Consider the following 24,782-nt stretch of genomic DNA (forward strand, 5'->3'; position numbering starts at 1 on the left):
AAGGCGGCGCTTTGGTAGAAGCGGGCGGGACCCGCGGATCGATATTTCGCGTCCCAGAGTGCACCGCGAAGGCCACCAGGACGTGAGAAGAAGCGGGATATTGGGTGGACCGGAGCCGCAAGCTGTGCTCACCTGATTCCTCTTCTTGATCATTTCTGAGTCCAACTTTCTCAATCTCACAAGGTGACAGCCTTCCGATCTCTGCCGCTTCCGAAAGGTAAAAAGACAACGCTTTGTAAATTGCTGCGGGGTGTGTATGTGTGTACAGCCTTCCACCATCTCTTGGGCTACAGTAATCTGAGTCCCACTCGTATAGGCCCGGCTGTATCTTTACAGCAGTGATTATCTACCTGAGAAGGCTTTGCGCCCCGCCTTCCCATCTTCTCCCGCCATTTGGGAGAGGAGTCTGGTATCTAGCGGGTAAAGGCTAGGGATGATGCTGACACTAGTTGCATAGGACAGTTCTCAGTGCCACTATTGCTGCTGTTGAGAAGCTCTGCTTTAGACAAGTCACTTTGTGAGTCAGGGTGATCACTGACTGTAAAACAAGGTAGTTAAATAGCAAAAACATGTGCACATCCGTGTGGTTTGCAGCATTACTCACTGTATAGCCAAGAGGTGGAAGCAGCCTAAATGTACATCACCAGATAAGTGGATATTTTTTAATATAATGAAATATTGTTAGCCTTTATAAAGGAAACACTGTACATGCTACAGCATGGATGAACCCCAAAGACATTTTGCTAAGTCAACTAAGCCATTCACAAAAAGGCAAATACTGCACGATGCAACTTACATGAAGTATCAAAAGTAACAAATTCTTAGAAACAGAAAGAATGGTGGTTCTACTTTTTACGGGGAAGAGAGAAAGGGGTGTTAGTTGTTCAATGGGTATAGAGTTTGTTTTGCAAGATGAAAACATTCTAGAGATCTGTTGTGAAACATCGTGCACTTAAAAATGGTTAAGATCGGCTCAGTGCCCGTAGCACAGTGGTTACCGCACCAGCCACATACACCAAAGGTGGCCGGTTCAAACCCAACCCAGGCCAGCTAAATCACTGCAACAACAAACAATCATGTACACTGTGATATATATATATATATATATGTATGTCACAAAATAAATAGATATATTTTTAAAAAATGGTTAAGATGGTCAAGTTTTATGTTTCATGTTTTTCACCACATTTTTTTAAAAGACGGTAAAGCTGAATCATCTTTTCAGCTCCTAAACTTAGTGTTGTTGCTTTATTCTGAATTGTTTTCTACACTTCTTGACAGAATATGACAGTTGATCTAGTTCCACTCTTTTTACCCAGAACAGTAAGCAAACTCCAAGTTCTTTGCCCACAGGTCTCTCTTACTATATACTCTTCTTCAGAGATGTCCTGTAGTGCCTAAATGAGTTTCAAGGCAGCCAATGATGTTAAAGCAAACTTAGAGGCATGAACATGGAAGGAAAGCCCTTGAAGGAGAAGGAAATTCTTGCTCTACTCTGCCCAGCCCTAGAGGCCTTTATGTGTCTATCCTGAAAACTGACCTTGTGGAGCTCAACCTAGGAAAGAATAATCAGGATAGTAAGTGCTCAAACCTCTCCAACCTAGCATTTCCTGAATTCCCACTCTGTGGCCAACCTTATTTTGGGCACTTTTCTATACATTGTCTTCTCCCAACAAGTTACAAGGCTTTATCTCTATCTGACACAAACAAAGGATAAAGAAACCTATAATGATACTATAGCTAGAATAATAGGGAACTGGAATCAAACCTCACATCTTTAGACGAACAGTTTAGGAGATCAGGGAAAATACATGGGGAAAAGAGATTTACTTAACTACCTTCAAATACCAGAGAGCCTATCCTATAAAAAGTGAATTAGTTAAACTTACCCTTAAGTTTTACATGAATTTTCAGCCCATTGTCTCTGGCTCTAAATGTTCAAAACCAACAACTTCCTGTATATCATCAGGTGCCCTTCTAATTCTATTTCAGTAACTTTTTTAATTTCCCTGTGTTCTAGACACTCCTTAGACTTGCCCTTATGTTTTACATGAATTTTCAGCCCATTATCTCTGGCTCTGAATGTTCAAAACCAACAACTTCCTGTATATCATCAGCTGCCCTAATTCTATTTCAGTAACTTTTTGAATTTCCCTGTGTTCTAGACACATATGTAACCCTGCCCGCATAGAGTTTGCAGTTTGGTAGATTATATGTATATCATTACAATGTTGGGATGTTAGAGATTGATTTCTGACACTGACATATACAGCAGAAGTCACAGGTAGAGATTAGCATGAAGGCTGTGACAGAATGTTCTACTTGAAAGCAATGGGGAAGCCCCCTCCCTCATGGGCACTGTAACCCTCCAGTGCCATATCCCTTGGAGACAAAGGTGAAGGGGACCTAAAAGGTAGATTCTCTGTCAGATTAGGGATTCCTCTTTAAGGAATCCATCGCTAGGGATTAGGGACTAGAAAATATCTGTCCGAAAGGGGGGAGTTGTCATCTGTTGCTCCCCATGACAGTAGGAGAAAGTCCAGAGGTCTTAGAATAGCAGTCTTCAAATTGGTTTGCTCTAGAATACAGTAAGAAAACCTAAACCTCTAAATTATTTTTATTTAAATAGTTGCAAATGATGTAAATGTTAATGTATTGTAATTTTTGACATTCTAAAATAAAACTCTTGTGTCACTCTTTTACATGTATCAGTGGCATCAAAATACCATACCAATTTGATTTAATATGAGACAAAGTTCTAAATTAAAGATTTTTATTTGAGAATCACAGAATTGCAGTTTGGGGCATATACATAGACCAGGTGGTGTTAGGTAGGTTCAAAGAACAAAGAAGGTTAGGGGTTTTATTAGAAGTGTCTCAGTGAGTAGGGCGCCGGCCCCATATACCGAGTGTGGCGGGTTCAAACCCAGCCCCAGTTGAACTGCAACCAAAAAATAGCTGGGCGTTGTGGCGGGAGGCTGAGGCAGGAAAATCGCGGAAGCCCAAGAGCTGGAGGTTGCTGTGAGTCCTGTGACATCATGGCACTCTACTGAGGGCGGTAAAGTGAGACTCTGTCTCTATAAAAAAAAAAAAAGAGAAGTGTCATGTATTGTTTTGAAAGTTCACTGGCACTAGAAAAGCTTTTGAGAGCTGGCAAGCTCTCATAGATGAGTGACAGCAGTGAGTGAAACTGGTCTTAAAGTCACAGTAGATGATTTCAGCAGCTGGACTTGCAGTTAATTCTTGGAGGACATGCTATGTGCCCCACGTGCTTTTTCTCATGGTTCTTAGACTCTGCCTTATTTGGGTATGATGAGAATGACCCAATTTGTATAGTCAACTTTCACACTGTCATCATCCATTTTATAAATATGAGAGTGAGCTCTTCTTTGATGAGACAGAGTCTTGCTCTGTCAGGTAGGTTAAAGTGCAGTGGCATCATCATAGCTCCCCATAACCACAAACTCCTGGCTCAAACAACCCTCCTGCCTCAATCTCCAGAGTAGTTGAGACTACAGGTGAGCACCATCCATCTGGCCAATTTTTCTACTTTTTATAGAGATGATGTCTCACTCTTGCTCAGGCTAGTATTGAACACCTAGCTTCGAGTGATCCTCCCTCCTCTCTTTTCCAGAGTGCTAGGATTACAAGCCACTATGCCCAGACTTCAGCTCTTCTTTAGCAATAATAAAACTTTGTATTATTCCTTTTTCTTCTTGAATTCATGTATAGAATCCAGTTTACTATGTAATTTTGTCTTTATGTAATATATGTTTAAAGTTTTAATTGCTTATAGGCAGTCCCCAGACAATGAATGAGATAGGTGCTATAGGTTTGTTCTTAAGTTGAATTTGTATGTAAGCTGGAATGAGTACATTTACCTATTACCTGTTATAGCCTCTGTTCGTAGTGTGAGTCAGGTATCAGTCTTTTTTTTTTTTTTTTCTTTTTTTTTTTTTTTATTGTTGGGGATTCATTGAGGGTACAATAAGCCAGGTTACACTGATTGCAATTGTTAGGTAAAGTCCCTCTTGCAATCATGTCTTGCCCCCCTAAAGTGTGACACACACCAAGGCCCCACCCACCTCCCTCCTTCCCTCTTTCTGTTCCCCCCCCATAACCATAATTGTCATTAATTGTCCTCATATCAAAATTGAGTACATAGGATTCATGCTTCTCCATTCTTGTGATGCTTTACTAAGAATAATATCTTCCACGTCCATCCAGGTTAATACGAAGGATGTAAAGTCTCCATTTTTTTTAATGGCTGAATAGTATTCCATGGTATACATATACCACAGCTTGTTAATCCATTCCTGGGTTGGTGGGCATTTAGGCTGTTTCCACATTTTGGCGACTGTAAATTGAGCTGCAATAAACAGTCTAGTACAAGTGTCCTTATGATAAAAGGATTTCTTTCCTTCTGGGTAGATGCCCAGTAATGGGATTGCAGGATCAAATGGGAGGTCTAGCTTGAGTGCTTTGAGGATTCTCCATACTTCCTTCCAGAAAGGTTGTACTAGTTTGCAGTCCCACCAGCAGTGTAAAAGTGTTCCCCAGGTATCAGTCTTATGTTTGTAACTCTGGGACTTACTGTAATAACCTGCATTCATAAGTGTGAGTTTTACATAAGTTGGATGTTTGTAACTCAGGGACTGTGTGTATTATAATTCTCAGAGACAAATATATATATATATATATAGAGAGAGAGAGAACACTTTTTCTTTTAACTATAAAGTATTAGTTATTAAAATTTTTATTCTGAGATGAATCATTTCAATTATGATTTGTACAAAATTGGTCAGAACAACATAAACATATTATACTGTAGGTGTAAGGGGGAAACTTCCCCTTTATTCCAAAAGTTCTCTGAAAGAGTAATGCTCAACAATTAGGGCAGATTAGTAAGAGGCAGAAGTTTATTTACCATCATGTGCTTGGGGAGAATCAGTGTGTGAGTACCCAGTATCCCAGTGGGATTCAGATATTTTTATGATCTGCCTTTTAGAGGGAAGGGAGAGATGAGAAATATAGGTAAGTCTATTTAGGGGAAATAAATGGTTGCTGGGGAGGATGAATGGATAAGGGGGCTTACGCCTATAATCCTAGCATTCTGGGAGGCCCAAGAGGATAGGTAGCTTGAGCTGGAGTTCAAGACCAGCCTGAGCAAAAGTGAGACCCCCTCCCCATCTCTACTAAAAATAGAAAAACGGAGGCAAAAGGATCACTTGAGCCCAAGAGTTGGAGGTTGCTGTGAGCTATGATGGCACAGTACTCTACCCAGGGCTATAGAAGTTGATTTACTTGTAAATTAACCCAAGAGACATGTATTATATTTTAAATGATTTGGGCCAGGTCTGGTTATATTCTTGATTTTCTTTCCCACAATATATTGAGATAAGGGTGGGGGAGGTCAGTTCTTTTGATGGGTCCCTCAAGTTGGACAGAGGGAAAGCCCCTTCCAAAGACCTGTTGCTCTCTGAGGGCCTTTAATTCGAAGTACTTTTTATAATATGGAGTCATATTTGGGGGTGAAATTTCTTGAGTTTTTCATTTCCCCTGTCTGAAACTTCCCTAGAAGTTTCATACATTGAAAAGCTGAGGATGGCACCTGTGGCTCAGTGGGTGGAGTGCCAGCCCCATTTACCAAGAGTGGCATGTTCAAACCCAGCCCAGGCCAAACTGCAACAAAAAAATAGCTGGGCATTGTGGTGGGTGCCTGTAGTCCCAGCTACTCGGGCGGCTGAGGCAAGAAACTCGCCTAAGCCCAGGAGTTGGAGGTTGCTGTGAGCTGTGTGACACCATGGTACTCTACCGAGGGTGATAAAGTGAGACTCTGTCTCTACAAAAAAAAAGAAAAAAAAGAAAGCCTGAATAGGTGGCTATGGAGAGAGCGAGAGATTTGGTTTAGTATTCAAGTAACAAGAGATCTGAAAAGAGAGACAAGAACAGATTAGAATGGGAATAAATAAGTAGAAAAAGAACAGATCTAAGCACATTTCCCCACACTCCATTGAATGAGTCTCCCATTCTTGGAAATAGGTCTTTATTGATCTGATGGAGAATACCTTGTCTTTAAAGTGGTATAGTTCAGTCTCCAGTTAACACTGGACAGTTTATGGAAGAAGCATTTTTCACCACTAATCATGCAGGCTTCTTTTTGTGGGCCGTCACAGTGTGCAGGACTCAGTGATTTCGAAAAACAACAGAAGCTAGGCTGTTGACTTTCAACTGCGGTGCTCCTAATGTTGCAGTAATATTGAACTCTTGTTCTCCTCTCATGGAATCTCATGAGTTCCGAATGCTGGGAAAAGAGTCCTGAACACCAAAAAGAAGTTATAATTGTGATATACAATGGGTTTTTATAATACCACATCTAAGACTGGGTGCCGTGGCTCACGCCTGTAATTCTAGCACTCTGAGAGGCCAAGGTGGGTGAATTGCTTTAGCTCAGGAGTTTGAGACCAGCCTAAGCAAGAGTGAGAGATCCCTTCTGTATAAAAATTGAAGAAAATCAACCCCAGGGCAACAGAGTAAGACTCTGTCTCAAAAAAAAAAAAAGAAGAAGAAAATTAGCCAAATGTGTGGCAAGCACCTGTAGTCCCAACTACTCAGGAGGCTGAGGCAGGAGAAACAACTGAGCGAGCCCAAGAGTTTGAGGTTGCGATGAGCTACAATGCCATGGCACTCTAGCTGGGCAACAGAATGAGACTGTCTCCCAAACAAAACAAAACAAACAAACAATATATATATATATTTTTTTTATGTAAAATATCTTGTCTGGTACCACTTTATGAATGACGAGATTTAAATTACATTTAAATTACACATGTGATCTCCTGGCACTTAAAGTGGAGTACTGGTAACAAAGGGTATCAGATAATCAATTCCACAAGTCCATAGTGTCCTGACCATCTAGATGAGAGAAGGAGTGGAGTATCCTGCCAGTCTGTGGAAACATGTTGTGAAATATTAGGTATAAAATGTCTAGTTCTGGCAGTTGTAGGGCCTGGTTTCAACCCCTAACCAAGTCAGTGCAGACTTTCAGTCTGTCCATATATAATCTTTAGTATCTGGCAGTTTAATAAGGGCGCAAGTGAGCTACCCCCTGTGCAGAAGCCTGGCTTATGAACCGTCCATAGTGTTGGGTGAATTGACAAGCATTGACATCATGAGGGTTAGTGTCAGCATCATCTATGAGGTGCAAGAATCCCATCTGTGCAATCAAACCATAGGGTGTGATTACAATATTGCCCTACTATGTCACCCAGGAAAGATAAAAATTCTTCCTAATGACTTTACCTGAGTAAAGACAGTTCTTAAACTTCCACAGAGGTTTTCTGTGTCCAGTTGACTCACCAACAGGAGAAGCAGCAGAATGTGTTTTTCCTGTGGTTGAGGACGGGTTCCATTCCACCAGGTACTTGTATTGACAGAGAAAAAAATGAATTGAGGTTCCTTTGCATGATCTCAAGGTTGGCATAACCTGTAATTAGATTGATTAGTGTAGCCAATACCCACAGTTCCCAGGTCAAAAGGTCTTTGCCAGGTGTACAAATGGGGCTGTAAGGCCTTGGTATCCCTCTTCCTGGATCTACCATTTACCTGACACACATCTGAGGAGACCCCAAGAGAACCCACGTGTGAAATTCCCCAGCAGGCATCGATCTTCCAGGTAACCTCGGTTTTCCAGGGCAGCAGCCAAGAGGTTAGGACAGTGATGGCTATAGCTGGAGTCCCAGCCGAACAATCCTGGAGGGTCCCTCTGCTTGGCACTGTCATTCCTTGTCCTCCAGCTATTCTTGACCCCAACGTACCATCAAGGGCATCTGTTCCATATGACAAAGATAGGATTGGATTTTAAAAAGGTGAAGGTAACTTACTGTAACTGAGAAAGCGCAGGGAAGCACAATATAAGCTGCTTCTGGCACAGTTACCCAGCAAAAGGCAATTGTTGCATTGCCTGGGCCTCCCCTCTAGAGAAATCCTCCAGCTGTTTGAGATGAGAGATCACAGTAGCTAATAATACTTTTTCCAGTTGTGATAAAATAAACATAACATAAATTTTATCATTTTTAACATTTTTAAGTGTACAGGTCAGTGGTGTTATGTGCATTCACAGCTCTGTGCAACCATCAGCGCCATCCATCTGCAGAAGTTTCCATCTTCCCAACTGAGCTGACTCCATTACACTAACTTCCCTTCTCTCCTCTCCCCACCCCTGGCAACCACCATTCTGTCTTCTGTGTCTATGACCTGGCTGCGTTAGGGACCTGATTTAAGTGAGATCATAAAATATTTGCCCTTTTGTGTCTGGCTTATTTCCCTTAGATTAATGTCTTGGAGGTCCATCCATCTTGTAGCAAGTGTCACAATTTCCTTCCTTCTTAATAGTAAATAATATTCCATTGTGCGCATATGTACATACCACATTGTGTTTATCCAGTCTTCTCTTGATGGACACTTGGTGGCCTCCTGTTTGGCTGTACAATAAGCAAGTGCTTTTGAGTGGTCTCTATGTGCTGTACCTTATTCTAAGTACTTTTCTTCAATTAACACATCGAATCCTCACAGTAATCTGTGAGTTAGTTTCTATCATCACCATCATTTTTCAGATAAAGAAACTACGACACAGAAAGGTTTAATAGCTTTATGAGGTACCTAGCTAGCAAGCAATGGAGCCAGGACTCCAGGCCTTCTATTGTCTAGGGTCAGAGTTCAGGACTGTTTGGGGGGGGGGCATGGCTGCCATGTAGTCAATTTGTTTATTTTATAGATAGGGAAACAGAGGACTTAAAGTGTTAAATGACTTGTCCCATAGCTAGGGTAAACTCCCAAATGAAGATATATGATTTGATTTTTTTTTTAAACATACTTCCTGATTGGGCAGCACCTGTGGCTTAAAGGAGTAGGGCTCTGGCCCCATATGCCAGAGGTGGCAGGTTCAAACCCAACCTCAGCCAAAAACAAACAAAAAACGCAACTTCCTGGTTAAAAAAAAGTCAAGCTGGGTCCTGAAATATCAGTGATCCTTGATATTCTTGAGGATTTATAATGTGCTCTCCTAGACAGACCATGGTATTTTGATGTTATAAGAAATGTATATTTGGTTTTCATCCCAGTCCCTGGTACAGAGTTTCTACAACACTTAGAATTCTTGAGTGATGGGGTGAGGAACATCTTTTGTTAATTCATAATGAATCCCTTTGAACCACACTTGAGTTTATATTAATAAGGCAACTCTTGGGGGTGGGGGGGCAAATAGCTTCAGGAGGGAGGCTGGTTGCCAGAGAAAGCAACCTTATGCTTAGAGGAGGTTGGGACTTTCTTCTCTACACTCTGACCTTCAGGAGCCAGAGAGTCAATCACCAACAGCCAAATGATCTAATCAACATGTAAATATGAGGTCAGTCAATTAAGTTCTCAAACTCATCTTAGAAAAAGTACTATATATCTCATTCCTGAATATCACTATGGTCACCAGATGACCAAGGGGAGTACTTCGAAGGTGACTATAGTGATATTCAGCAATGAGGTACTTAGCACTTTTTGTAGGATGAGTTCAAGAACTTAGTTGTCCAAACTTGTATAGTGGAATCCATAAAAACTCCAAACAAAGAGGTTTGAAAACTTTGCCCTATGCATCTCTTCCTGAGATGTAGCCTTTGTAACAAACTAATAATAGTAAGTAGACTGTTTTCTGATGTAAACTAAAAGTAAAATCCTAGGCTCCCCACTCACTGAACAGATCTGCTCTTGGCCAAGGAGACCTCGGAAAAATCCTAAAACTGAATTCCCAGCCCTGAAGGGAAAAGAGGTTAGACCTGCCTCCTCATGCTCTCTTCTCTTTGGAGTTTAGATACAACAACTGACCAACATTAATGCTAAAGGAGAGATCATAAGACAATAAAACAGACTCTTTGTGACAATAAGATACTCAATTAGTCTGGGGGTAGTGGCTCACACCTGTAATGTTAGTGCTGTAGGAGGCTGAGGTGGATGGATCACTTGAGCTCAGGAATATGAGACAAGCCTGAACAAGAGCGAGACCCCATTTCTACTGAAAATAGAAAAACTAGCTGGGGGTTGTGGCAGGCGCCTGTAGTCCCAGCTACTTGGGAGGCTGAGGCAACAATTGCTCAAGCCCAAAGTTTGAAGTTGCTGTGATCTATGACGCCACCACACTCTACCCAGCGCGACAGAGTAAGACTCTTTCTCAAGAAAAATAAATAAATAAAAAGATACTAAATTATAAACAGGACCTAAGGCCAGGCAAAAGTTAAGTCATAGCTGAAGGCCATCAGTTTGCTTAACAGATGACTTTGAGTTCGTATATTGTGGCTTGCTCTATCATTAACAGACTTTTTATCTTACCTTAGACATTCCTTTCTACTGACTCCAAAGTTTTAGAAAAGTTTAACTCTCAACTAATTGCCAGTTAAAGAATCTCTAAATCCACCGCTGATCTATAAGCACCCCCCCCCCCTTCAAGATGTCCTGCCTCCTTGGTGTGTGTCACACTTTATGGGGGAAGACATGATTGCAAGAGGGACTTTACCTAACAATTGCAATCAGTGTAACCTGGCTTATTGTACCCTCAATGAATCCCCAACAATAAAAAAAAAAAAAAAAGATGTCCTGCCTTTTCCAGCCAAATCAATGTACACCTTCCATGTATTGACTTATGATTTTATCTGCAGTTCCTGTCTCTGAAATGTATCAAAGCAAACTGTAATATAGCTGCCATTAGCCCGTTTACTCAAGACCTCCTGGTGGTGGGATTGCAAACTAATACAGCCTTTTTGGAGAGAAGTATGGAGAATCCTCAAAGATCTAAAAGTAGACCTTCCATTTGATCGTGCAGTCCCATTACTAGGCATCTACCCAGAAGAACAAAATTCATTTTACTACAAAGACATTTGCACCAGGATCTTTACTGAGGCTCAATTTATAATTGCCAGGTCGTGGAAGCAACCTAAGTGCCCATCAACCCATGAATGGATCAGCAAACTGTGGTATATGGATAGCATGGAGTACTATCCAGTCATTAAACAGATGGTGACTTTACATCTTTACATTTCCCTGGATGGAGCTGAAATACATTCTTCTTAGAAAAGTATCGCAAGAATGGGAAAATAAATATCCTATGTACTCTATACAAATATGAAATCAATATATAAAAGTACATGCTCATATGAACTATAAAACACAAATGTAGTCTAGAATGGGGTATAGGGCGGGAGGAGGGGAGTGGGAGGAGTGGAGAAGACAATTGGCAGAAGAATGGAGGCAAGAGGTGGGATCTCAACTAATGTGCACATTGTAAGGATATATAATATGCCCCCTGGATAAGGGGCTATTTTACAAATGGAACTTTACCTGGAAGTGAGAACAATGTAACATAAAAAATTGTACCCTCATATTAATTTGAAATAAAATACAAATTTAAAAAAAAAATCACACACACAAAAAAAAGACATCCTGGATTTGTGTATCTGTAAGCCAGTGATTTTCTTTCTTTCTTTTTTTTTTGAGACAGGGTCTCAGTCTGTCACCCTGGGTAGAGTGCTGTGACATCACAGCTCACAGCAACCTCCAACTCCTGGGCTTAAGCAATTCTCCTGCCTCTGCCTCCCAAGTAGCTGGGACTACAGGCACCTGCCACAACACCCAGCTATTTTTTGGTTGCAGCCATCATTGTTGTTTGGCAGGCCCCGGCTGGATTCGAACCCGCCAGCTCATCCCTTTGGGGACTCAGGGAGACAGCAAGAGTCTTCTGGACCCCAGGAGGAGGACAAAAGCAGTGGAGAAGTGGCAAGTGGTTGCGTTCATTTCTTCTGAGACTGTGACTGTTGGCAGCTGTAGCTACAATAGCATCAAGATTGCAAACAGGGAAGGCCTTCCCTGTAGGTTGTTTTGTTTTTTTGGACTCGGGCACTCGGTTGAACTACCTTGGGAGAACTTGGGCGAGAGTGGGGATGGATGATGCCCAATCTTAAATTCAGCAGGTGCAAAGTGAAAATATTTCATCTTCTCACGCAAACAAGTCTGTGGATACCTCCTTCCTGGGGACAGTGGCATTCCTGTGGTCACCATGACCCCTGAACCCTCTGCCCTTCCTTCATTCCAGACCTCTTCCTCCTTCATTCCAGATGGTAGTGAACAGCACTACCGTCCAGCACCATTGTCCCTCAAAGTGAGCCAGGGAGGAGGGTACCAGACGGATCTAAGAGAAAGGCCAGAGGCTAGGTGGGGAGTTTGGGTTTTATTCTACTTGTAATAGATAACCAGTGCAGGGGGTGAAGCAGAGTGGTGACAAGTCTGAGCTATTTTCTAAAAGGATCACTCTGGCTGCTGAGAGTGGATCTTAAAGGGACAAGTGGGTGGACCAGGCAGAAAGCTCCCGAAGGAGTCTCACGAGAGTGATGGGGACACCCAAAGCTCCAACCTCTCTGTGCCTGAGCATGTCTCTGAGCCAGCCCTGCTCTCAGCCTGTACATACCCTTTACCCAATTTCTGCCACACTTCTCCCTGTACCCAGTGAGCACGGTTAGGTATCCAGCTCACTGTGAGTCCCTCCCTGCCTGAGCCCCACTCCCCTGCCCCCAGCTTCCCCAGGGGACAATGAGGTGGTCCCACTTTGTAGGACTTGACGGTAACATGTGACACACATCCTAAGTCTGTTTCCTCACTGAACTTCAGACAATGCCTATCTTCTGGGCTTACCTTGTTTCTTTTCTTTCTTTTTTTTTTTTTTTTTTTTGAGACAGAGGCTCAAGCTGTCTCTCTAGGTAGAGTGCCGTGGCATCACAGCTCACAGCAACCTCCAACTCCTGGGCTCAAGCTGTTCTCTTGCCTTAGCCCCCCATGTAGCTGGGACTACAGGCACCTGCCACAACTATTTTTTGTTGCAGCCTTCATTGTTGTTTGGCGGGCCCAGGCTGGATTCCAATCCGCCAGCTCAGGTGTATGTGGCTGGCACCTTAGCCACTTGAGCCACAGGTGCTTAGCCATTCTGGCCTTATCTTTATAGTTCTGCCGACCACAGGCCATTAAGGGGTCAGACTACAGGCCACTGAGGGCTCACTGAAGGAAAGAAGGTGAGACTGAATCCACTATGGGCAGGGCAGGGCCACGCAGACGAACCCATGTGTTGGGTCACTAGGAAAGCAACAGGTTACGAAAGTGGCCAAGCAAAAATTGAAAGCCAGAGGTCATGTGGAGTCCTCAGAAGAGAGAAGGCAGGTGGGAGAGGATGGAGTGGCTGCAGGGATAGCGGCACCCATGCCTGCCACAGGGAGTGAATTGCAGGCACCTGGAGCTGGAACACACCTTGCTGTTGCTTAGCAAAAGATAAGTCTCTCTTATCTCTCCTCCCACAACTTTAACTACCATTAACTATGGTTAGCAGTTGACAACCGCCTCTGCCCCAAGATACGGATAGCAGGCTGTACGCCTACTCAGCAGGAATTCTTGGCTCCGCTCCCATCTGTTCTGGGGAAGTTGCAACACATAGAGATAAATTAACTCATAGAAGAAGGTCAAGCCATCCTGTTCAATACTGGGCTGGAGGGAGAAGGGGAGTAGGGGAGGAGAGCTGGCTGGGGGGAGGTGGGATTGGCAAAAGGATCAATGCTATTTTTCTTATCACAAACACATTACTATATGATTTATAATAAACAATGTATTTTATTAAAACACGGCAGATTATTTCAAGGTGGGCTAGACCAGTGCTTCACACGTTGTGTTCTTGCAATGGGAACCCAGCTGTGAAGTGTTGGTTGCCAGTCTGAGAAGAAATAATAGAAGTTAAGAGAAATTCTTTAAAAAGTTTCATGGCAATTTGGGAGTATAATTTTTTGTCTGTTGAATCTAATAATGAGAAGAGGGCTTGTATTTTGTAAGTCCTTTTAAAAACTTCATCTTCCCAGTAAACCCTTTTTTTTGTTTGAGACAAGTCTCACTATGTTGCCCTCAGCAGAGTGCTGTGGCGTCATGAGAGAACTGAACTAACGCCATCTTAGGAAGTTCCACCGCCATCTTAGGAGTTAAGTTTTGTTTCTCCACCATTTTGTTCTGTAGATTTAATTTTCCTGTAAGCCCTAGCAATTCTCTGAAATCAAAAGATGGTCACCTCCCATTCAGAACCCACACTCTGGATCAGGCCATCCAGCAGCCAATCCTGGAGTGTCCCATACCCGGTATCTCTGTACGCCCTGCCCGCTGTGCCAAATTATAAAAACCCTCCACCCCAGAGCTCGGGGCTCCTGGCTTGAATCCACTGCAGCGGAGCCCCTGGGAGCCCAAGCTCGAGCTTGCTGCAATAAAAGGTTCTTTTGCTTTTGCATCGGACTCAGCTCCCTGGTGGTCTTTGGTGATTTCACCATCTGGGCATAACATTTGGGGGCTCGTCCAGGATTCCCCCAAGACTCCCTGAGGACCCTGACCTGAAGGGCCCTTAAGTGGTCAGTGTCTGTCTTGTTGTAGTCATTGTGGTTGTTTTTGAAACCCGGGATCTGTAAAGGGTTGTCGGCGTGAAGTCAAGGCGGATGTGCTGGAGGCTGCTGGCCAAGGGTGCCAAGGAGAAGTCCCAGCCCCTTCTGGAAGGGACCTGACCCCTCCGGACTGGGACGTGGAATCCCCAGGGCATGGTGTGAACACAGTTCCCCTTGTGGTCCTTTTGGACGGACGTAACGGGTTGCTCCTGCAGCACCGTCAGGGACCATCGTCCCATTTTTAGTTTTGTTTCCGTGGATCGTTGGTCTTGTGTGTCCTCATTGTATTGTGTGTTTTGTGTTTTGTTGGTGTTTTAGTGTGGCTGGCCACAACAGGGCAACTTTGACTGCCAATGTGGGACAGACTCAGACGACCTCCCTTTCTCTTTTCCTTGATCATTTTTCAGGGGTTAAAACTAGTGCTCAAGATTTGGGACTTGTGGTGAAAAAAGCTAAACTGATTACTTTCTGTAGGAGCAAGTGGCCAACCTTCAATGTTGGCTGGCCTCCATAAGGGACCTTTCATCTCCTCATTATTTTCCAGGTTAAGGACATCGTTTATCATCCACAGACCAGTCACCCCAACCAGGTCCCGTGCATCACTTCTTGGCAGAACCTAGTAGAAGACCCCGCTCCCTGGCTGAAAGCAATTTTGCCCCTGCCCCCGGCAGACATAAGTGAGAGCAGTTCAGTTCTCACAGTGCTTAATTATCCCCCCCACCCCCCCCTTGAGAAACCTCTTAAGCCCTCCGTGCCTCTCTACCCTGTCTTGCAGGGTAGTTCAGACCAAGATCTACTTTGCCCTCCTCCATATCACTCCCCCCACCTCTAGACCTTTGCAGGTCAAACGCTCACCCCCTGGAGAGGTGGCGGTGGGCGAGCTGGCCGCTCAAGCAGGGGCAGCAAGACCTGTCACTGGGAGTCCACCATTCACCAGACAGCCAGCTCACCTAGAGGCGGCAGCCGACTTGACTGTCCTACCCTTGAGGGCCATGAGTCCCCTGGATGAGGGCAGGGCTCAGACTCTTCATTATTGGCCCTTTATCACTAGTGATTTGTATAAGTGGCAAATGCAGAATCCTAGGTTTTCTGAAAAACCCACTGCACTAATTGATCTCTTGGATTCTGTCCTTTTCACCCACCAGCTCACTTGGGAAGATTGTCAGGTGCTGTTCACCACGGAAAAGAGAGAGAATGCTGTCGGAGGCCCAGAAGTCGGTCAAGGGCTGAGACGGGACTCCCACTACCAACCCCGCTGAGATTGATGCTGCCTTTCCCCTCACCCGCCCTAAGTGGGACTTTAATACGGGACCAGGTCAGGTGAGTTTCCGAGTCTACTGCCAGGCTCTAATGAGGGGTCTCCAGAAAGTGGCCAGTAAGCCGACTAATTTGGCTAAGGTGGGGAACGTGCAGCAGGAGAAAAATAAGTCCCCTGCTGCCTTCCTGGAAAGGATCATGGAAGCATTCCATACTTACACACCCATGAATCCTGAAACAGAGGATAACAAGGCTACAGTTATCATGGCCTTTGTTAACCAGTCTGCCCCTGACATAAAAAGGAAACTCCAGAGAATAGACAGGCTGGCTGAGAAGTCTTTACAAGATTTACTTGCAGTAGCTGAGAAAGTATATAACAACAGAGAGACCCCTGAGGAGAAGCAGACCAGGCCAGGCAAACTCAAGACCTGGCTAAAATCCTGCTGGCCGCCACTACCGCCAAACCTCAGGACCAGCAGGCTCGGCTACAGCGACCAACAGGAGGGTGAGGAGAAACCTTGGGGGGGATGCCGGCCACTACAAAAGGACCAGTGCGCCTACTGCAAGGAGATGGGGCACTGGGCCAAAGAATGTCCTAAAAGGAGATCTGGCAAGCCCACCTCCCATGGTAAGACTCACATCCTAGACCTTGGGGACCTGAGTGACTAGAGGGGTCAGGGTTTCAGCATCCCTCCCTGAACCCAGGGTAACCCTCAAAGTGGAGGGGACACCAGTAGATTTCCTAGTGGACACAGGCACCCAACATTCAGTACTTACAGCAGATCAGGGTAAACAGGACACAAAGATGTCTTGGGTTCAAGGAGCAACTGGGATGAAACAGTACTCATGGACTACCTGAAGAACTGTGGATTTGGGCATGGGCTGGGTATCCCATGCATTTATGGTCATCCCAGACTGCCTGTACCCCTTACTGGGCAGAGATCTGTTGAATAAAATTGGGGCCCAGATGTCCTTCAAGCAGGACGGACCCCAGATCACAGATAACCAAGTGCACCCTATACAAGTCCTAACTGTCCGGTTGGAGGATGAATACAAACTCCACCAGCAATCACCACAAGTGCAGTCTGACATTGATGTTTGGCTTTGCTCTCAGCCGTAAGCATGGGCGGAGATAGGAGGAATAGGATTGGCCATTCATCGGCCCCCAATTATAGTAGAGCTCAAACCTGGAGCAGAGCCCAGGCAGTAAAACAATACCCCATGGCATCAGAGGCAAAGAAAGGAATACTTCCGCATATTAGGTGCCTCTTAAAAGCAGGAATTTTAATCTCTTGCCAATCAGCATGGAACACTCCCTTGTTGCTGTCAAAAAAACCCTCACTAGTGACTATCATCCAGTGCAGGACTTACAGGAAGTCAACAAGCGGGTTAGGGATACACACCCTACTGTGCCCAACCTGTACACGCTCCTGAGTGCTTTGGCCCCAACTCAGACATGGTACACAGTGTTAGACTTGAAAGATGCCTTTTTCAGCTTGCCCCTAGCGCTACAAAGCCAGGCCATACTCACTTTTGAGTGGAGCAACCCGGAGGAAGGTATCAGTGGACAGCTGACCTGGACCTGTCTACCACAGGGCTTCAAGAACTCTCCAACTATCTTTGATGAAGCTCTACATGAAGATTTAGATGAGTTCCGCAGGCTACACCCCGGCCTAACCCTCCTCTAGTACGTGGATGATATTCTGATAGCAGCTGCCAATGAACAAGATTGCCTGCAAGGCACGCGAGATCTGCTGTTACTATGGGGGACTTGGGATACCGAGCATCGGCAAAGAAAGCCCAGATTTGTCGGCAGACTGTAAGTTATCTAGGATATGTACTCAAAAATGGCCAGAGGTGGCTGAGCGAGGCCAGAAAACAGACTGTGCTAGGAATCCCTACCCCCACCAACCCTAGGCAGGTGCGGGAGTTTCTAGGATCGGCAGTATTCTGCCGGCTGTGGGTGCCAGGGTTCACTGAGATTGCCAGGCCTCTATACAAAGCCACAAAAGAGAGAGAACCCTTTCAATGGTCAGCAGACATGGACCAGGCATTTAAGGAACTCAAAGCTGCCCTGCTGACTTCCCCTGTGTTGGGCCTCCCCAACCTAAGAAAACCTTTTCATTTGTATGTGGATGAACATAAAGGGGTGGCCAAGGGAGTATTAACTCAGTCTCTAGGACCCTGGACTCGTCCCGTGGCCTAACTGTCTAAGAGGCTAGACCCGGTAGCAACGGGGTGGCCTCCTTGCCTATGTATCATAGCTGCCACCACCCTCCTGGTAAAAGATGCAGATAGACACACCCTAGGACAGGAACTATTAATAACCACCCCCCATGCTATCGAGGGAGTCCTGAAGCAGCCCCCAGACCGGTGGATGAGTAACGCACGGCTGATGCACTACCCAAGTCTGCTACTGAATCCACCATGGGTACAGTTCCTGCCCAGTGCTGCCTTAAATCCTGCCACTCTCCTACCAGTCCAGATGTAGAGGCACCGATCCACCACTGCCAGGACATACTAGTCCAGGTCCGCAGCCTCTGCCAGGACCTGACTGATCAACCATTGCCGGACGCCGAAGAGACTTGGTTCACAGATGGCAGCAGCTTCATGAAGGATGGACACAGGTACACAGGAGTGGCCGTAGTCTCCGAAACAGACACTCTATGGGCTGAGCCACTACCGGGCAGCTCCTCTGCCCAACGAACTGAACTTATCACCCTCACCAAAGCTTTAGTCCTGAGAAAAGGGAAAATGGTCAACATGTACACTGATAGCCATTATGCATTTGCCACGGCTGCTGACAGTGGAAGGAAAGGCAGTCAAGAATAACCAAGAAATACTGGATTTTCTGGCCGCCATCTGGCTACCAAGAAAGTTGGCCATTATCCACTGCCCAGGACACCAGAGGCCCATCACCTCAGTGGGCAGAGGTAATCACTGGGTAGATGAGGCAGCCCTCAGTGCAGTCCAAGCCTTGACCATTAGCCTGCCAGACCCTGGGCCACCACTCCTGCCAGAGAAGCCTGAATACACCCTAGAATACCTGGCGTGGCTTTGTACTATTCCTCAAGCACACAACCCTCCACAGCACAATGGCTGGTGGTGCACTGCTGATGGAAAGACCATCCTCCCAGCACTGCTAGGGATGAAAGTGCTACAGCACATGCACCAGCCCACCCACATGGGCAATAGAAGACTGAAGGACTTAGTCCACCATGCAAAGATCAAGATTGAACAATTAGACACCAAGGTTGATCAGGTAATCAGTGCTTGCAAGGCTTGTCAGCTCACCAACAGCAGGGTTGGGCCGACTGCCCAAGGAAACCGTGAGCGGGGAAACAAACCTGGTGCGTATTGGGAAGTAGATTTTAAGAAATTAAACCAGGACAGTATGGGTATAAATATCTCTTAGTTTTTATAGACACCTTCTCTGGGTGAGCCAAAGCCTTCCCTATGAAGGATGAGACTGCCCAGACAGTGGCAAAGAAATTGCTGGAAGACATCCTTCCTAGGTATGGACTGCCAGCCCTGATTGGCTCAGACAATGGCCCTGCCTTCGTATCTCAGGTAACCAAGGGGTAGCAACCGCCCTGGGACCAACCTGGAAATTACATTGTGCTTACAGGCCCCAGAGCTCAGGTCAGGTAGAAAGGATGAACAGAACCCTAAAAGAGACCTTGACTAAATTATCTCTCGAGTCTGGCGGAGACTGGGTAGCTCTCCTCCCCTTTGCCTTGTATCGGGTCAGGAACTGCTTAGAAGCTTGGGCTTACTCCCTACGAAATACTCTATGGGAGACCACCACCCATTGTTCCCAATACCTGCATAGCAATGTTAACTGAAGCAGATGATGAAAATTTCCTTCTCTCCCTTCAATGTTATCAACAGGTACAAAAAGAATGTTGGAACTGCCTGCAAGCTACTTATGAAGCGGGCCCCATACCTGACCCCCACAAGTTCCGGCCTGGCGACTGGGTCTATGTGAAGAGGCACCGCCGGGAAACACTGGAACCCTGCGGGAAAGGACCCTATGTTGTAGTCCCGACGACACCAACTGCCCTTAGAGTGGACGGTTGCCTCCTGGCTACACCACACCCATGTCAAACTTGCAGACCCATTCACCATCTGGGAAGACTTCATCCCACAATGAAAGATTCAGCGGGACAGAGGCAATCCTTTAAAACTCAAGCTGCAGCGCTCTCCACCTGCTCCATGCTGATTTTATTGCTCGTATGTACTCCCTTGTGTGCTTCCCCCTGCTCGAACCCACACCAACCTTATAATGTAACCTGGCAGATCTTTGGGGGGCCTATCTCTGGAGTCCGGTCCGAAGAGTGGACATTGTTAAATTCTACTTGGGGGATACACCCTAGGGACACGTGGTTCCCAGATTTATTTGTGGACCTGGACCAGATAATAGGCCTGACATATAGCTCATGGACAGCACGGGATAGCTCTTACTATGTATATCCAGGCCACACTATTACAAGTGTGGGGGAAAACGCCATTATTTTTGTCAACACTGGAGCTGTGTCTCCACGGGCCAGATCTGGTGGGAACCCCCTAAAGCTCCTGATTTGATAATAGTGAAAAGGAGCCCCCATCCATGGTCAGATAGAACTGGCAGGAACAATTGCCACAAGACAGGGGTTCAAGGGAAATGGAGACTCTGCTACCCAGTGCGCATTCAGTTCACAGATGTGGGAAAAAAGGCCCCCTCCTGGGAATCCGGTAAAAACTGCCTAAAGGGACTTCGCCTTTATGCCGTGGATCGAATGGGCTATAAGGAGGATTCTTTTTTTTTTTTTTTTTGTAGAGACAGAGTTTCACTTTATGGCCCTGGGTAGAGTGCCGTGGCATCACACAGCTCACAGCAACCTCCAACTCCTAGGCTTAAGCAATTCTCTTGCCTCAGCCTCCCAAGCATCTGGGACTACAGGTGCCCGCCACAACGCCCAGCTATTTTTTTGTTGCAGTTCGGCTGGGGCCAGGTTTGAACCTGCCACCCTCGGTATATGGGGCCGCCACTCTACCGACTGAGCCACAGGTGCCGCCCAAGGAGGATTCTTTAGACTGAGAGTGGTGTACAGTCTACTGATAGAAAAACCTACCTGGATTGGCCCCAACCGAATTCTCCAGCCCCTAGCAGACCCCCAGATTCTCCCAGAGTTGACAACTTGTGCCCCTGAAACAGCCCTGTCAGTTAATTCTTCCAGGAGCCAGCTTGAGTTCCTGGACCTCACCTGGGAGTTACTCACGAATACATACCAGGTGGTAAACTTAACCAGGCTGGATCTGACAGTGGCCTGCTGGCTCTGCTTTAGTGTAAAACCCCCTTATTATGAGGGCATTGTCATTCTGGGGAACTACACCTCTGGGGAAGCCACGGCTTGCCAATGGCATCAGAACCACCCTAGACTTACCCTTTAAATAGTAGTAGGGAAAGGCGTGTGCATCAGGAAAGTGCCTATCTCCCACCAACACCTATGCAATGCCACCGCCCAGTGGAATGGTACTGGGTATCTAATACCCTCAAGCAATGCCTCTTGGGCCTGCTCCATAGGATTAGCCCTATGTATACACGCGGAGGTCTTAAATCAGAATCATGATTACTGTGTCCTGGTACAGTTAATACCTAAAATAATCTACCATGAAGAGGGCACAGTACTGCAGAGATTCTTAAACCCAACCCCACGCAGGAAGCGGGAAATAATTACCGCACTGAACATCTCAGCGTTATTAGGGTAGGGTTTAGCGAGGGCTGGGACTGGGGTGTCTACCTGAAGGGAACTAGACTTATCAATCCTTCAACAAGGAGGGCTCTGTGCTGCCTTAGGAGAGGAATGCTCTTTCTATGCTGGTCACTCAGGAGTGGTGAAAGAATCAATGGCCCTTGTGTGGGAGAGTGTGCACAAGTGTAAATTAGAAAGAGAAAGTGAACAGAGCTGGTATGAGTTCTTCAGTTGGTCCCCCTGGTTGATAACTCTGATATCAGCTTTGGCTGGTCCCCTAGTGCTACTACTCCTACTCCTAACTATAGGCCCCCGCTTCAATAGGCTCATCACTTCTGTACGAGAACGATAGGGGCAGTACAATTGTTAGTTTTGAGAAGCCAATATCAGCCTCTCCCAGATGGGGGGTGGGGCTGGAGAAGACACAGATGGTGCCAGTCCCATGATTGGGCCCTTGGAGTCACAAGGCAGAGGGGAATGAGAGAACTGAACTAATGCCATCTTAGGAAGTTCCACCACCATCTTAGGAGTTAAGTTTCGTTTCTCCACCATTTTGTTCTGTAAGTTTCATTTTCTAGTAAGCCCAGGCAATTCTCCGAAATCACAAGATGGTCACCTCCTAATCAGAACCCACACTCTGGATCAGGCCACCCAGTGGCCAATCCTGAAGTGTCCTATACCTGGTACCTCTGTATGCCCTGCCTGCTGTGCCAAATTATAAAAACCCTCCACCCCAGAGCTTGGGGCTCCTGGCTTGGATCCGCTGCAGCAGAGCCCCCCGGGAGCCCAAGCTCGAGCTTGCTGCAATAAAAGGCTCTTTTGCTTTTGCACCGGACTCGGCTCCCTGGTGGTCTTTGGGGATTTCACAATCTGGGCATAACAGTCACAGCTCATAGCAACCTCGAACTCTTGAGCTCAAACGATTCTCTTGCCTCAGCCTCCCAAGTAGCTGGGACTACAGGCACCCACCACAATGCCCAGTTATTTTTTTGTTGCAGTTGTCATTGCTTAGCTGGCCCCAGCCAAGTTCAAACCCGCCAGCCTGGGTGCATGTGGCCAGTGCCTTACCCACTGAGCTATGGGCACCTCCTCAGTCCTTTTTCAAAAAACATATTCTTTGAGATATTCCCAGCAATTCCTAAAGTGCTACCCGGAAGTATTGATGTGTGACACGTTGGCAGTGAAGAAAAACAGCCCGGTCCTTTGGCCCAGACACTTTGAGAAGCATTGAGCCCAGTCTGGGGAGGTGTGTGGTGGTGGCAAGGAAGAGGCACAGAGACCTGGGAGTGGCACTTGGACATGTAGGGGTGAGGGCAACTACCCTTCCCTCCCAAAAGTTTGCTGAAAGATCAATTCACAATAAAGTAGATGAATACGAGAAAGGCTTACCTACTGTGCTTAGGAGGATAATCACAAAATGATTCCCCAGCATCCCAGTGGGGTACAGAAATGTATACATCCCCATTTTAGAGGGGTGGGGGAGATGAGGAATATAGGTGATTCCATTTAGGGGCAATACCTGGTCGCTAGGGAGGATGAATAGATACAGGAGGGTGGGTGGATGGGAGGGAGACAGAGTGACTTAACCCGAGAGCTAGGTATAATATTTAAAAGGATGTGGGTCAGTTCTGGTTACATGCTTTATCTTCCCTTAGGCAATATATTGAGATAACAGGCCAGGGAAGGTCTATTTTTCTTTTTGATGGGTCTGTCTGGTGTATGCAGATAGGGGGAAAACCTCTTCCGAGTTCTGTTGACCTCTGAGGGCCTTTAATTCAAAATACTGTTCGTACCTAGGGGTCATATTTTGAGGTGGATTTTCCTGAGCTTCAGACCACAGCCCCATGAAGGGAGTGATGACAGAGCTGGACAGAGAAGCAGGTGTGACCATAGAACGGGGTCACAAAGAAGGGACAGCTGGCCAGGGGTGGTCCCAGAGAAGCATCAGATTTTGTGGGGGCCTGGGTCCCCTTAACCTTTTCTGGGATCTGCACTGAGGGCAGATGATGGGAGAAAAAGCTCAGACTTGGTTATCTCAGGTGAAATACCCAATGCGAGCCTGTGAGGGGCGGGTGCTAACCCAGCAGCATCTCAAGTGCAGCCAGCAAGTGCAGCATTGGCCATTCTCCCATGGGTCGCTTTATTCTATCAAAAATCATACATCAAGTCGACAGCATAATGCATTAACTTAATTTGAGTTATTCAAAGTAAGGTGCCTCAAGTAATCATTAACAATCAGAAGAAGGAAAACAAAGGGAAGGAAAATCACGCAGGCACATCATGTGATTACAACTTGGGGATAAACTTCTCTAACTTGCTTCAGTGATTCTTTTTTTTTTTTTTTTTTTTTTGTAGAGACAGAGTCCCACTTTATGGCCCTTGGTAGAGTGCCATGGCCTCACACAGCTCACAGCAACCTCCAACTCCTGGGCTTAAGCGATTCTCTTGCCTCAGCCTCCCGAGTAGCTGGGACTACAGGCACCCACCACAACGCCCGGCTATTTTTTGGTTGCAGTTTGGCCGGGGCCAGGCTTGAAACCGTCACCCTCGGTATATGGGGCCGGCACCTTACCAACTGAGCCACAGGCGCCGCAGGACTCAGGCAATAGTAATGTTTGGTTCCTAGGCATTCTGTTCTCAGCCACCGGTAACAGTAGGGCAATCTGTAGCCCAGGAAAATGGCAGGGCATAGGATCTTAGATTGTAGTTAACAGGACCCCCAGAATCCTAGCCCTGAGCCTGCCTGGTGCCCGACATCCTATGTAAACCACCAGGCTATTGCTAGCCTTGAAATGCTTGGCCTAAACTATACTACAAACCCGACTCCCACAGGATTTTTTCATTTTTGTCCCAAACTTAACATCAAAAGAATAAACCCAAGAGCAAGAGGTTGTGAGAAAGTAGGTCACCCCCTTTTGTGTCCTCCCAGAGCTTTCTGGGCAGGGCTGCAGGGACATCTGAACCAAATGGGATTGAAGTTCTTAAATTCTAGGAGATAATTAGTTAATCTAGTTAATCTCTAAGGAGATTAACTTTTGAATTAGAAATCTGAGACTCAAATGGGGTTCCTCCTGGGGTTGCCTCTACACAAGCATCGCTATGAAAGTCAATCCCAAATTTCCTGGGTTGTGCTGGGGAAATTCTGACACGCTGTGCTTCCATCTGGATACGTTGGGTAGGAGGCTGGCTGCCTATACAAAAATCAATTGGTCAACAACCTCTGAGTGAAATACAGACGGCACAGCTGCCTTTGTAGGGGAGGAAGAGAAGTGGTTGGTCTTTAGGGAGCTTTGAG

The 24,782-nt window shown here is 45.9% G+C and overlaps 1 long non-coding RNA gene across 2 annotated transcripts; it reads left to right on the forward strand.

Moving 5' to 3' along the window:
- The first annotated feature begins 8 nt into the window (after positions 1–8).
- Positions 9–22,322, forward strand: LOC128565677 (uncharacterized). Of its 2 annotated transcripts, none has more exons than XR_008374311.1 (3): positions 9–217; positions 15,641–15,815; positions 19,644–22,322. It is a non-coding gene; the product is annotated as an uncharacterized LOC128565677 (long non-coding RNA). The 2 variants fall into 2 exon arrangements; XR_008374310.1 differs by lacking the exon at positions 9–217 and adding an exon at positions 11,547–12,008.
- Positions 22,323–24,782: the final 2,460 nt, after the last annotated feature.

The sequence above is a fragment of the Nycticebus coucang genome, chromosome 14 (assembly GCF_027406575.1).
Source record: "Nycticebus coucang isolate mNycCou1 chromosome 14, mNycCou1.pri, whole genome shotgun sequence".
NCBI classification, from domain to species: domain Eukaryota; kingdom Metazoa; phylum Chordata; class Mammalia; order Primates; family Lorisidae; genus Nycticebus; species Nycticebus coucang.